Genomic DNA, 15,415 nt, shown 5'->3' on the forward strand with positions numbered 1-15,415 from the left:
ATAAATATTATTTTAACTATTATTTTAAAGGAATAAATATTATTTTTTAGAACTACCACTTGAAGACAAGTATATGTGTAAATATAAGCTATAATATTGATATTGTGACTTGCCTAAGAGAAACTGGCAAGTATAGGTCTTTCTATACACAAAATTATTTAATTTCTGTATTTAATTAAATTGACAAAGTCATTACTAAAGTAATAAAAATTCAGAAACATTTTAAAGAAAGTTACATTTGCAAAAAAAAAAAGGAGTACTTTAATCATTTTAACCAGCAGTTATTTAGTTTTTCATCTGAGCAGCCTTATTTTTAAAACTGGAGAGAATGTTAAATCAAATCAGAGAGAAAGAAAAAGAGAGAGGAAGATGGAGGGAAGGTATGAGAGAGAGAGAGAAGCAGCGCAGGAGAATATAAGAGAGAAGTATAGGATGTCTGAAAGTAATGGTGTTTTCATCATTTGTGATTTGATTTGATATACTTGGCAATGCCTTTCCATCTCCAAGAGACCATGACTTTCTTAATTTTTGATGGCACCATTAAACAGCTGTGCAACACTCATTCTGGAATAAGAATGCTCAAGCAGGAACACTGGAATTAACTGTGGAAAATACAAATTAGCTAACAGATTTATTCCTCATACTGACATAATAAACAAATATTGATGGCTTCCTGTGGTGTAATACATCCTTATTCATTGCTTCACAACTCACTCATAGCTTCATTTTTTCTTCAATGCTTCGAAATGGGTGATACAGCCCATATTTGCCAAAATATTAGTCTGTTTACAGTTTTCAGATAGCTAACACATTGGACATCATTAAAGTAGCTTTGCAATGGCTTTCACTGTAGATTGTTATTCTCTTTCCATTTATTTTTTTTCTTTTAAACGGTTTTTAAAAAAGGAGAGGAAAATAAATGGCATCTTTTTTATTTTGTAATAATGTTTTGATTGTACATAGTGGTATTATCTTTTTAACAGCTTTCATGTCTCCAAATAAATCTTGCATGGCTAAAATATGAACTATTTCCAACTAAAAATCCATTACCAAAATAAGTATGTTTTCCTCCATTTTTACATAGTATTTTAATCCTTCTGCAGTTGTATAGTCAATTTGAATAGAAATCACCTTAAGAGGTCTGTCCATCTTTCTATTTAGAACAATGCTGAGATTGAGAAAATGCTGTTATTTCCCTTGGGAATTTTTTTTTTTGTATGAATGAAGTTTTCACATTTCTACTTTATGGAAAATGCTCAGCACTAGAAATCTTATTATAGTGGTCACCCTGATTATATTTTATATTTCATTTAAAGCAGAACTGCTCCTTTGAGAATTGGTAGGCACCACAAATGAATAAAATGACACCAATATGGGATAAAGTAACACACCAAATTATAGAATACACAAGCGAGAAATAACACAAGGCTTGGAGTGTACACACATGAATTCTAATAGGCACATACTATCTATGTTTTAGAATGCTACATACAGGCATATTGTAATGGAGAACCCAATTCATGCCCTTATTTCTCAGTTTATTGTTTGAACATGGATCAATGCCATCGTTTGCTATTAAGTTCCTATCCTTTATAGATTCCACCATGGGAATCACAAGCAAATCTGTCTGCTAGTGACAATGGATACTGAACATAAATAACTGCATCTATAAGGTAATGCACCCTTTGTAGTATCTATACTATTGCATAGTCAAAAAATCATAGTCTATAGTGTTGCTGGGTCTAATTCTTGTTAAAAGATGTTTTTGCCTTGGAAAAGATAGAACTGATACAGCAATGGGGATGTCACTCACAACTTGGATGGAATTCATAAGTTCCTAAAAATATGTAAAGAAAGAACTGCATAAAGCATTGCACTTGCTTGCAATCCAGTATTCTGTTCACTGCAATATGAGGATTTCAGTCTGATGATGCAGGAACATCCTACTGAGCTCAGTAAATTTAGACATTACATTGGAGTGACATGTATTATTAACAATTCAGTGGTAACAAGAACAGGAAAGAATCAATCAGAGTCTCTTCAGAAGGAAGTTATCGACATTTCTGAATCCAAATGCCTAAATATTCAATATCATTTATGCTGAGAAATAACAATAAATAAGAAGGTAATTGATAAAATATTTAAATTTATGTAGGTAATGGTTTTGTAACAATCTAAACATGGCATCTGAAATGACTTGATAACAAATATCAAAGGCCAACATTAAGGCAGCAGATATGTTCTGAGGATTGATAAGGGTGGTGAAATAGGAATAATTAGATTTTGATTCAGATGACCCAGCTCTGTTGCATACTGTATTGTTTGACCTTAAGCAAGTCACACAACCTCTCTGAGCTCTGCAATTTCAACACTTGTAAAACACATAACAGAGCAATTTACAGGGTCAATATCTATTTATATTACTAGAATCTTGCATTACATCCAATCTTCGGAATCTTTATCACAATCCCCACTAGCATGTGTTTCTTCCTTTCCACAGAATCCACTCTCCTTCACAAGTCAGTAGAAGATAATGGGGAAACAAAGGAAGATGACATTTTAGCATCACACAGGGCATTGTGTACCACGCAGAGATACTGTTTAACAACAGCATCTTGCTGATTAATTATTTAACCTCTTTATACCCCAATTAATTGTATATAAATCATGAAGGAAAAAATTATCATTTATGATTGTTGAAGAGACTAAAAATAATGTGCTATGGTCACAGAGTAGCCCCCCAAATAATTGGTAGTTACCATGATTTTGTACCAAAGTCTTGACAATTATTAGAATACATCAATGATCTGTTTGATGTGTTTGCCACTATGTTTGACTTCATAGCATAGCAGCAGTCAAGATTAATTTTTTGTATGACATCATTCTTTTAACGATAGTCCTGATCATAACAACTAATGTGGTCAGAGATAGGCTGTGCCTGTAACCATTCTAATCTCATCTCCTGCAGTCCAGGTCTCCTGTGGGATAGATATTAGACTATTCTGTTGCTATATATCTAAAAGCTAATAGGTTCTACATATCTGCTATAGATTGAGATGTTTGGGTACTATATTGCTTACTCTAATAATTATACTCCCTAAACACACACACACACGCACACACACACACTCACTTTGCAAAACATGAATAAAGATCACAGCACTTTCAAATTGCATTCACTCAATAATCTAAGTATCCTTAAAACAATTCTATTTACAGATGAAAGAAACTAATGACCATAGGTATTAAATAATTTGCTTAAGTCATATAACTGGTGAGTAACAGAGGACAATATAGGAACCAAATTATTTATCACTTTATTTTTAATTGCAGTATGTTACTAGAGCTTTTGAAAAATCCCCTTTATATTACTTATATATCTATATATAATTCCCTTTATTTATATATATATATGTGTGTGTATATATGTGTGTATATATATATATATTCCCTTTATTTGTATATATATAAATTTGCAAATTATAAAATCTAGTCATAGATAAAATTAAGTGGTTATATTCATTTTTTTAAAGAATTTTGAATGCAAGTAATTACTTTAACTAGAAACACTTTCAAAACTGTTTGGATATATGTGTTTCAATGTCTTTGTTACATTATTTCACATCACCATCAAGATTCCACATTAACCTCCAAAATGTTGTCTTCTTCAAGAAAAGGACATGTGTAATTTATAAGTTAATGACTGTTGCTAACAAAATCAATTTATTCAACATATTGGCTGTTATCTATTCAAAGTTTTTTTTTCTTTTTGAAATAATTACCTTGAAGTTGCTGTTTGGCCATTTGTCATTACCTTTCCTCTACATTTCCTATGTTCCAGGCACAATAATTTCCTGAATAAGTTGCATGCATTCCTGCTGCTATATTTTTGCTCCTTATCACCTACACACTGTGGAGTGTCCTCACATATCCTTTTCTGTGCTTCTAGAAACTACTACTAATCGTTTTCACTTTTCCCCACTCATCTCTGATATGGTACTAAAATATTTCTATGCTACTGTCAATGATTAGACTTAAAATATTTGCCATCCTCTCTTCAACTTTTTACAGCCTTTTTTCCATCACCCCTTCTCTTCAGCTGCCAAGCAGGGAGAAGATGTTATGTTTAAATGCCTTTTATTTGTCCAGGTTCAGACCTATGCCACTTCCTTTATAAAGCCATTTCTGATTTTCCCTTGATTCTCACCTGTCCCTCTTTAGTTTTCTCTTCTCTGTACTACATAGCATTTTGTCACTCTGCTGTGATTAAAAAAAAAATCAGTCTTATAACCAGTTGTTTTCTTCTGTAGACCCCTATGGCTTTATAAAAACTCAGTAACAGCTAGTTGAATAGACTGTGGTGATACATCATCAGCATGCTTACCAAGTCAATCCCAGTTCAAGCCATTATCATCCCCTTTCTGAATTATTTAAAGTACCCCCTAACTTGTCTATAGGTTCTGTCCTTGCCCTATTAGGTTTTAATCACAGCACCCAGAGTGATGCTTTAAAATCATAAGACTGATCATGTTTCTCCTTTGCTCAAAACTTTTCATTGGTTTCTCATTTACTTGGAGTAACAGCTAAGGTTTTTATAATGGCCTCCACAGCCTCTAATTAGGCCTCTGGTTCCTCTCCTATTCCTCATCCCTCATCTATTCCACTCCAGCCATACACATCTTTTTTTGCCACTCCTTGCATTCCACAGACATAGAGCAGCATCAGGACTTCTATACTTGCTGTTTTCTATACTTTGAATATGCTTTGCCCAAGTACCCACATGACTCAATTCCTCACCTCCTTTATGTCTTTCATCAAATGTGCCCATCTTATTAAGACATTCCATAGACATCCTATTTAAAACTGTACTCCCATTAGTGCCTTTCTTCTTCCTTATTTTTTTCCATCTTAAAGACTCTTGTATATGTTTTCTTATCTAATTTATTTTTTGCCCCTCCCTACTAGAATGTAAGTTCAATGAGAGCAACTTGTCTGTTACGATGCTCACTTCTGTATTTCTAATACAGATCAACACCTGATACATAGCATGCACTCAATAATTATTTATTGAATAAATGATGAATAAATAAGTCAACCTGCAATATGATACATATATTCCAGATATTTGTATATAACAATGGATGAATCTTAATACATAAGAAGTAATATAAGCCCTAATACAATGCTAGAGAAGTATAGTTCTAAGTTTTGATCTGAGACAAAATTCGTCATTATCATTTATCTAACCCACCTTATTCTGACTACAATTTGGAGACAAACATTTCAACAGCTGCTGTATAGGCTATGACAGAATACTTTCTAAGCTTCCACATTATTTGTTGGGCAGCTCTCATGTTCAAGTTGTTAGATATGGTGGTTGGAAACCGTGGGACAGTTGCTATAATTTAATGGAATTCATTAGACTTTTTGCCTTTAGACTTATGCTTATACTGCCATGGTTTGACTTAAATATGATCAGAATTTACCTAATCAAAATAGTTCATGATTAGCTTCCTCTGCCATTTCAATCTTCATGCTCATCTTCAGAAAAATCTGCAGTAGTGCACATGTTCTAAGGCAATTTCTCTTACAGAGGAAACATCATTTCTTGTGTATCCCCTCAAAATCAAAGGTTGCCTTTAAAGTCATATAAATTATAGGTAATATAGCTCTTGTGTCCCCCTGGGAATGGGTTCAGTCACTGCTGCTCCTCTTTGAACTTCCAGGGTAGGCTCCAAATGCTAAGACACAAACAGTGTCTCTGCAGCCAGAGCATCTGACTCTCTGGCAGCCACTTCTGACAATTGCCTTGGCAGTTGGTACGCTTCCTCCAGCTCTCCACATAGCTGTGGTGTCTGCAACGGGCTGCTTTCTTGAATGAATTAATTTTTTTACACCTTTATAGGCTCTCAAATAGAAGGGATATCCTTTTCTGGGCCATGTATGAAAGAAGTAAGTCTGCCTGCTCTTGCACATCATTCTGGAAGCCCTGTCTCCAGCACGACATTTTACTTCACAGGGAGTTGGCCAAAAATTTGCTCCTTGAGCCAACAGGCACACATTACATTCTGGGCATGTCACATAAATCTGTCTACTGGCTTTTGGGTCACTTTCTGGTTTTAGAACAGGCATAGGGCAGCTTGCTTCTCTATTAAATTTAAGTGGTCCTCATTAAAGTGCAGAACTCTGCTGTGAGTGAAATTAACAGCACATTTGATGCATTGCTGGCACTCCACTAATATGGATTTTTGACCACACAGCAGAGTGAATATGACTGAAGAGTTCAGAAAGTAAACACTTTACACAAGTCCTCTTCTTGTGGTCTGATAGATTTATATCTGTCCTATAGGTTAAGCAAACACCTGAGATTGTGACTATCATTGTTTTAATTTGGGAGTACAGTTTTTTTTCCCTTCACAATATATAATCAGCAATGTGTTCATTACATGCTTAGTACTGAAAACTGTGTCAAAACTAATTTTTAATATGGTATTAAGCCTCAAGGTGTTCTGAGTTTGAGAAATCCATGATAAACACAAACAAAACAGGAATTGAGACAAGAAAAGACCGCAATTAAGGTGAAAATCTGTTAGATAATAGAGTGTAATAGTAGGGAGATACCATTTTGGGCTACAATAACCAGAAAGGTTTTATTAAAGGAATGGGATTTGAACTGATTCTTGATTTGGTGAAATAGTGAATGCTGTAACACCGGGCTTATGCTCTTTTGAAGTCAAATTCTTAATCCCAAGGAGGTTCACAGCAACTACATGCTCAGGCTTCACCACATTTTCATGAACACATACCTCTATCATATGAGACAGCTTTCTTTCAAAAAGTGCTATGGTTTCCTACCTTGTGCATCAGCCCAAACCAATATGTACTCATTAAAGTTTTACTCTTGCTTCATCTCTGCCTAAATTCAAATTCTTCTAGAAATATTTCTAGATTATTTGAATCAGAATGAATTTCTCCTCTTATGCTCGTAACATTCAACAACACTCCTTTAAGCCTCCTTGCATTCCACTTGGCAGGACATTCCTTTGATACTGTTCAAGTTTGACTAGATTATGTATGTGTTTCTGTTCATTGTTTTCAAAGAAGATTGAAAATTTCACTTATTTCTGTAAAATAATACAGTGTAAGTGCAAAGAAAAAGTAGGGATATCTTTAAATAATCATCAGCAAATACTGGTTGTTTTCTTCTTCATTTTCTAACCTGTTGCACACAGAAATATTATGGATCTACTGTCTTAAACTTGTTTTGGGAAACAGCCACAGAGGAGTGAAAGCACAGAAAGATATTAGGATAAGGCCATAACCCCTGCCTTTTCCTAGTTCAGTTCCATTCTGCAGATAGCAAAGAGGAAGCATTTTCTATAAAGCTGGAATTTTACAGTATGCTTTTCTAATATCATCAAAACCTTTGCGGTCAGTAGTCTTCATGAGGACCTGTTTCCAACAGCAAGCTTCATTTCATCCTACAACAGATGCAATAGAATCCTCCCATTTGTAGAATTATCCCTCAACAAGGCTATCCCTCATTTTGCTTGTCAGACTGTCACTGGCTATTGGAATCTAACCTGAAATCTTTGATGGATTGATCCTGTTCTCCTAAATGCTGGGCCATATCAGAGTTCACTCTGGAAAATTAATCACTGCTTTGGTGCACTCAGAGTGCATCAAAGGAATGAAATAAGGATCAAGCATGTAACTTCTTTCACTTTTTTTTTTAGGCCTGAGGTAGAATCTATAACCCACATTAAGGTATAATACTGGCAACAAACAAGATAAAGATTTTACAGCCCCAGTTCTAATTGAGATTCTTGGGAGGTATGCCAATCATACTCCTTTCAATGTAAAAAATAGTCCTAAAATAAAATTGTCTTTCTCTTTTGTTCATTTTGAAGGAAGTTAAATTGATTTAATAGAAAATGGGTAAATACATAGATGTAAAAACACAAGCATGCACACACACTGGCTTCATCTTAACATTCCTCTTTTATCCCCTCTGGAGCTGACAAAGTTAAGTGGGACAGCCCCTTGGTGGTTACGGCCACATTCATCCTAGTTTGAACCTTGGAGAGGCTGCCTTGGCAAATGACACACTTTTTCTTGCTATCCTCTCCCTACAGATGCTAAGGAAAGCCTCCAAGGTGCTGTAAACCCTTCATTTACATTTGAGGAATTCTTGTGTGACGAAGTCTATAGGCTCATATAATGTTAGAGTAGGAAAGCCTCTGCATGTCGTGAAGCCAAACCTCATTTCACAGAGATGAAAACCAGAGCTTAGTGCTGAGTAGAATTTGCCCAAGGTCACCCAACAAGGTAATGACTGCCTCTTTCTGATCTACTTTCTATGGTGCTATTCTACCGTTCTTATGGCTGCATCTTTAGAGAATTAAGAAGTGAGGTTGCCTTAAATAGTCTCCTACCCTTTCTCAAGAGCCTGGGTTTTTGTACTTTACTTTTCTCTTGTTATACAGTCCCTAGATAGGTTTATTAGACTTTATATTCTAGTTGTGGGGAAATGGGAAATGGGTTGGAGGTGTGTTACATTGGCCAAGGATATTAGAGAAGGCACTTGGTTATGGTGATCCATTTCGTTGGCTATCTAAAGAAATGCAAAGGAGGTAGCTATATAAAGTTCTTCAAGAACTATCTGGAGAGGAAGAACAGTGTCAACACCTTGACCCAGGAGGAAGCTGAGTTTCTGATTAACATAATAAAGGTCAGAAATGCAAGGGCATAAGAGTAGTAGGTGCAGTGGGAGGAGAGGCCAGATGGAAAGGGGATTTTAAGTATGGTGCTGGGGAGGAAAAAATTTCCTCTACCCCTCGAGTGTCTCTAGCTGGTCTAAGAATCAAACTGACATGAGACAGAATAACAGGAGAAAAAAACAAACTTTAATTATGTATGTAAAGGGAAGCCATAGACATGGATCCCAAGGACAGTTAGGGATAATGAGGTATATATGTCATCCAAAACCAAGGAGTAGGGGGTAGGGGCCTGAAGCTTCAAAGGAAAAGCAGAGTAATTCATAGGAATATGAAAACAGTAAATGTTCAGTAAACAAAATACTTGATGGGCCACACAGAAACATAGGACCCAGAGAGAAATTTTACCAGACATTGTCACATTCCTCCTCACCTACCAAACCTAGTTTACAGTATAATATAGCTGTCTATGCTGGTAGCTCTCCTCCTGAAGTAAATTATTTTTCTGCAGTTGGGATGGGGGAGATCCAAGCATATTCACTAGTCTTTTGGGCCTTGATGGTTTTCAGTTCAAAATAATCTACATGTCACAATGGCACATCTTGGAGTGGCCTGCCTTTGTTCTCTACAATTGGTTAGCAAAATTTCTATTGCCATGAGAAGACACCAGCTTAAACTGAAGAATGATTGGGCAGATTTACTCTTTCTAAAGATCACTTGGGTTATATGGAAAAAACAGCCAGTAAGAGGGCAGAGTGCAAACAGAGAATTTATTGAGAGGGATATTTCAGCAATGCACTGAGGGTAACAATGGCTTAGACCAGGAGTGTATTTGTGGAAATGGAGATACATGGACAAGGTCACTATCTAGCATGAACAGAAATCAACTGCCAAACTCCTATATTTTTGGATGGTAGTGCAATTCACTGATATAGTGAAGATTTTTTCATCCTATCGCCACAGACACTTATTCATGTAAGATTCTTACTGAGAAAGCTACTGTAAAGAGGGAAATGATTTTTGTTTAGAATTGACTGGTTGTTCTTAAAACTTATTTTTTAAAAAAGAGATATCACCTATTAAGCATTTGCTATATGTAAGCACTGTGATAAGTACTTGGTGTGGGGTTCATTAGGTAGTTACTGTCTTTTCTCACCAAAAATCCCTTTCCTCTCTTTCTGACACCCCCTGATTGTAGTCAGAAGTGGGTGCATGCCACAGAGGGAGACAACCAAAGGCTTTTCCTGGGACTTTTCTCCCAGAGCTTGAAGGGCTGTTAGATTCTTTCTACTTTGGGGAGCCTTTCCCCTGACATAGGCAAAGACTGAAGAAATAAAGGTGACATATTAACAATCCAGAAATTAGTAGCCCAGACAGACAATTCTGTGGGAGATGAATTCAGAAATATGTGAAGACTCAGGAGGTTCCTTGGACCTTAGAGTTTTTTCTTTGATTTGTGAGCCTCCCCAGTTCCAGGCTCACCCTTTCTATCACCACTTATTCATGCTTAAGATAGTTCAAGTTGTATGTCTATCCCAACCACCAGAGCCAGGACAAATATATTTCATTTCACCCTACAGCAACCAGTTACACTGGAATTATTATCCCATTACACAGAACAAGAAGCAGATTTAAAAGTCCTAAGTCCTAGCCTAAGATCAGCATCTCTTTTTCACATGGTGAGCGCAGTTCTAAATTTTGGGTCTCTCTGCTCAGAGCCCATGTTACTAACACCTAGATGGTATTATGCCCTGTATCCCAAGTGAGACATGGATGAGAGTCTGTGTGGGGGGGTTAGAGGAGGAATAAACAAAGTCAGATCTGGGTCCTGTTCTCAAGGACAATAAAAGTAAAATGTCATAAACATAGAATGTAAATAATAATAAAATGGATGTGAAACAATTGTTATAAGAGAGGGACAATGAGAATGAAGAGGAAGGATGATTAATTTTGATTAGGGTATCAGGAGAAGGTCTTTGAAATGGACTTTGAAAGACAAATAGTCCATTTAGTATGCCTCCCCTGTCTATTCAAATCACCTGTTATGTAGCTGCAGTATCTAATAAACTCATCCATGTCTTATGGTTCAAATACAGGTTTTCCTACTAATTATTTTTTTTCTAATATGGCCTTCATAAGTGAATCTAAATGTTTCTGTATACCCCAAATTGAAACTCTAGAAATTATCAATTTTCATTTGATCCACAGAAACAAATGACAGGAAAATGTACTTTGATTCAAGAACAAATTGAACTGATCATTAAAATAAAAATAAAAATAAAAATAAAAACAAACCAGTGATTGTCAAACTGCATTTTATGTTATATTAGAAGTTGAAATCTCAACTCCCTGTAGACCTTTACACATACTTTTCCCTAGCCAATTCCTTTTTCCATTTTCTACTACTAACTACATTTTTTTCCTTTGGCTTATTTCTGATTCTCATTCTCTATCCCATCCCTTTTCCTAGTTTTCCTAACACTCTTGGCTTATTTGAAAACTGCTTCAGGTAGATAGCACTGCTTCTGTTCTTGTATACTATTACTTAGTGCTAAGCAGGGACTGAAGAGCTCATGAGTGAAACTTACTTGGAATTCTTTATTACACATTTGGCAGTTAGCATTTTTTTAAACAGCATTACAAGTGATTTTTCTTTTGTTTTTGCATTTGTTAGCAATTGATAATAAATCCCCTTGAACATCACTACCCATTTCACATTGCCTATGGCTTCTGTTCTATTTCTATACATAAATTTCAGATTATCCCAAGGGAAAGTATGGCAGGTCAGGATATGAATTGCTTCTGGGACTTTCTGAAAGATCACAACTTGGAGAAAAACAGTGCAAACATTCTCTACCCTGCATATCTTCTGTCTATATTATGTCTAATTTTTAACTACCCTCTTTTTTTTAACCTCTCCAAGGCCTTGAATTCCCTCCTTCTCTTTATTCTTATTTCATGTAATATTAGTCCTCATCTTGACATTGCAGCCAACTGAAAGATACTTTGAAGACAGTCTCCTAATAAAGGTACAGAGTAAGAAAAGGGCACTGAATGATATCAAGCATTTCTCCAGCATCTAGAATATCACACTTTCATTTTGCTATCAATTTAATACAAAACTCATGCATAGCTAGACTGCTCTGAAGCTTCATTAATAATACTGGGTGGTTGTCAGACAGCCTGAAAAAAGTTAATGTGTCTTCCAAAATCTCCCAGCTTTCAACTAGACAAAAATAACATATTTCTCCCTCTTAGTTTATTATACAAGAAATCTAGTTATTTTTATAGCATTATATTATTGTAATGAAATAGAAAAAAGTGGGAATTGGATTAGTCTGGATTTTTTCTTATACATAATTACAACATACCCCTTCCAGTAAGTATTGCCAAATCCCTTAGAAATTATTCTGAATCTTATTGTTGAACCATTCAGGAGTCTTATTTTGCCTGATCGAGAATCTCATGAATTTACTCCTCATTTGTCACAATGGCCTCAACGTAAGTGGTACTTCTTTTTGTCAGGGGATGGAAAACAAATACTCTCTAGGAAACTGCCCTATAAATCCCCTTCTAAAAGATTTATTTGGTATTTAAACACAAAGGTAGTATTAAAATGAAACTATGCAATGTTTTTAGCCTTGAATGCCCACCCCTCCAAGTTCACTACTATCCAGTGTTCAACACTGCTTAGTATCAGATTCTCTAAAAAGTACTTTTTGACCCACCCACCCAACCTGGGTCAAATTTCTTGCTTCTCAGTTCAGCTGGACCCTGTCAAGACCTCCAAAATATCACTTATCATAGGATGACATTCTCTATTTAAATTCCTTTCTCTCCCAAAGAGAACAAAATATTAGAGGGTAAGAAATAGGTTTTATTTATTCACTTCAAAGAAATTTACTAATCTGAAATCACTCCTTAATTTCTCACATGACATTTGTATTATTAATCTCATTTTAAAGAGATGGAAACTAACACTTTGAGTATCAAACCAGTCAGAGTTCTACACAGGTGTTAACAGCAGGGATAAAACATAAACCCAGGAATGTCTGACTCCAAAGTCTATACTTCATCTATAATAGGGTAGTACAACTATAAGGGGTCAGACAGATTAATACTACTTTGGTCTGCCTCTGATTTAAAGACCTGAGTTATTAAAAATAAGCCTAGACATCTGATAATATATTTGCATGCAGAATTTATAAAGCTCTATCAACTGCATATTCAAAAGACAAAAAATCAGGTACAAAAATGGGCAAAGGCTTTGAAGAGATATTTCAAAGACAACATGTAAGTGGCTATTAAGTAAGAAATAACATCTGCCATTATTAGGAAAATGCAAATTAAAACAGCAATGAGATACTATTTTACATCCACTACAATGGATAAAATAGATAGTAATAGGTATTGGTGGCATGTAACTGGAACCACCACATCTCAATCATAAGACTGTAACACTGAATGGCCACTTAGGAAAACAGCTAGATCATTTCTTAAAAATATAAGCACAAACTTACCAGATGATAAGTAGTTCCACTCCTAGAAATCTATAGAAGATAAGTGAAAATATATGTTGTTAACATAAAGACTTGTTGGTGAATGTTCACAGTAGCAGCATTATTCATATAAGCCAAAAACAGAAAACAATCTAGATGCTCATCACAGGTGAATGGATAAACAGAATATTATATACCTGAAATGAAATACTATTTAGCAATCAAAAGGAACAGAGTATTAATTAAGCTTCTACATGAACAGACTTCAAAAACAGTATCATAAGTGAAAGAAGCCAGATGCAAATGTGATGTATTATATGCTTCCATTTATAGGAAATGTCCATAAAAGGCAAAATTATAGAGAGAGAAAGAAGAAAAACAGTTGTTTGATAATGGGATGGAAGTAAGGAATGACTGCAAACAGGTACAAGGGGATTTTCTAGAGTAGTGAAAATACTTGAAAACTGGATTGTGGCAATGGTTATACAACTTTCTACATAATTGTGTGAATATAATGAATCACACACTTAAAATGGTGAATTTTATGGTATGTAAATTATGCTTCAATAAAGTTTTAATAGAAATCAGTGTGGACTCTTGGATAATTTACTCTTCATGAACCATTTTCAACATAAATCTGTCCTTTTTTAGCATTAAATGGGCAGAGATTCTTACCAGCAAAACCTATTCTTATAATTCACTTAACTTCCAAACCTATATCTACCTATTTCTATAGCAAGGGTTAAGCACACTCTTTCTGTAAAGGGACAGATACTAAATATTTTAGGCTCTGTGGGCCAGACTGTCTGTGATTAAACTATTCAACTCTCCTGCTGTAGAGCAAAAGCAGCCACAGACAATACAGAAATGAATGGGTGTCAACATGTTCCAATAAAACTTTATTGAAGAGAACAAGCAATGGGCAGGATTTATTCTGAGAGTGGTATTCAGTTAATAGCTGCTATAGCCTAGTAACTTCTGGTAAAAACTGAAGTTGCAGTAAATCATATCATAGAATTTGAAACACAAGGAAACAAAGTCCTGAAAGGATTGTAATCATGAGTTCTCTGCTTGTTCTGACCCACTTTCTGTTAGAAAAAACTATAGCATTTCAAACCTAGAATAACAATAGCTTTTAATTATTGAGCACTTTCCAGTGGCCAGACACTGTTCAAGAAATTTACATTCATTTGTCTTAACCCTATCAACAGGCCAGTGTGGAAGGTGCTGAGAGAAATTGAGCTGCTGTGCCCAAGGTACAGGTATAATGTATTAGACTCGAAAGGTATTCCCAGGTGTTCAAATTCCACAAACCACATTTTTCTTAACAACTATACTATCTCCAACCATAAATTGGTACCTAACTGTGTTTGAAGAACAAACTGGTTTCTGGTTTGTTGGATAGGGATGAGTTCCCTCATTAAACATGTGGAAAAACAGGCAGCTCACCATGATACCTGGAAATTCAGATTATGTGCTATTTCTACTTGGAACTAATAATAGCACAGAAGATTTCAGATAAGTGGGCTTTGTTTCTAATTAGAGCTCTTTTTATTTCTCTGGTAAAAGAGACTTTTTAAGTTCAATTTTTTAAGAGATTCAATAGTTACTCCAAGCATTATTTCGAATTGAACTGTCTTCAACATACTTCTTTGGATCAATCTTTCCTATAATTATTTCTGTCATACTATACTTTAATGCCAGCCACTCCTCATCTGCAGATATGTTACATACAATATATTTCAGAACAGTGATTTATTTTGCTAGTTCCAGAAGGAATGACATTCAAGAGCAACAACAAAATGACAATTCACTCATTTCGTTTATTAAACAAAATCAGGGCAGCTACTTTGCAAGTAACAGGGGAAGTAAAGCATTTCTAATTCAATGAGTTAATCCTGTGATTTGAGGGATTTTAGGGGAAAGGAAGGAACTGTTTAGTACACTGCATTATTAAGACAAGCATCCATGAAAATAAAAGGCTATTAAATTGTTCAAACACAACATGAAAATAAAAAGCAGCAAGTTTATGGATTAGGGCAGAGTGATTTCAGAGAGAAAGAGCTGTACTATTTACAAAGTATTACAGTGCTGGACAGAACCAATGTAGAAGCCAATAGGGCATAATTCCAATCCATACTTTTTGGAGGTGCTAGAGCTTCCTGTTCCATTATGATGTGTTTAGAAACTGCCGGCAGT

Source organism: Manis pentadactyla, chromosome 1, assembly GCF_030020395.1.
Source record: "Manis pentadactyla isolate mManPen7 chromosome 1, mManPen7.hap1, whole genome shotgun sequence".
Lineage (NCBI taxonomy): Eukaryota > Metazoa > Chordata > Mammalia > Pholidota > Manidae > Manis > Manis pentadactyla.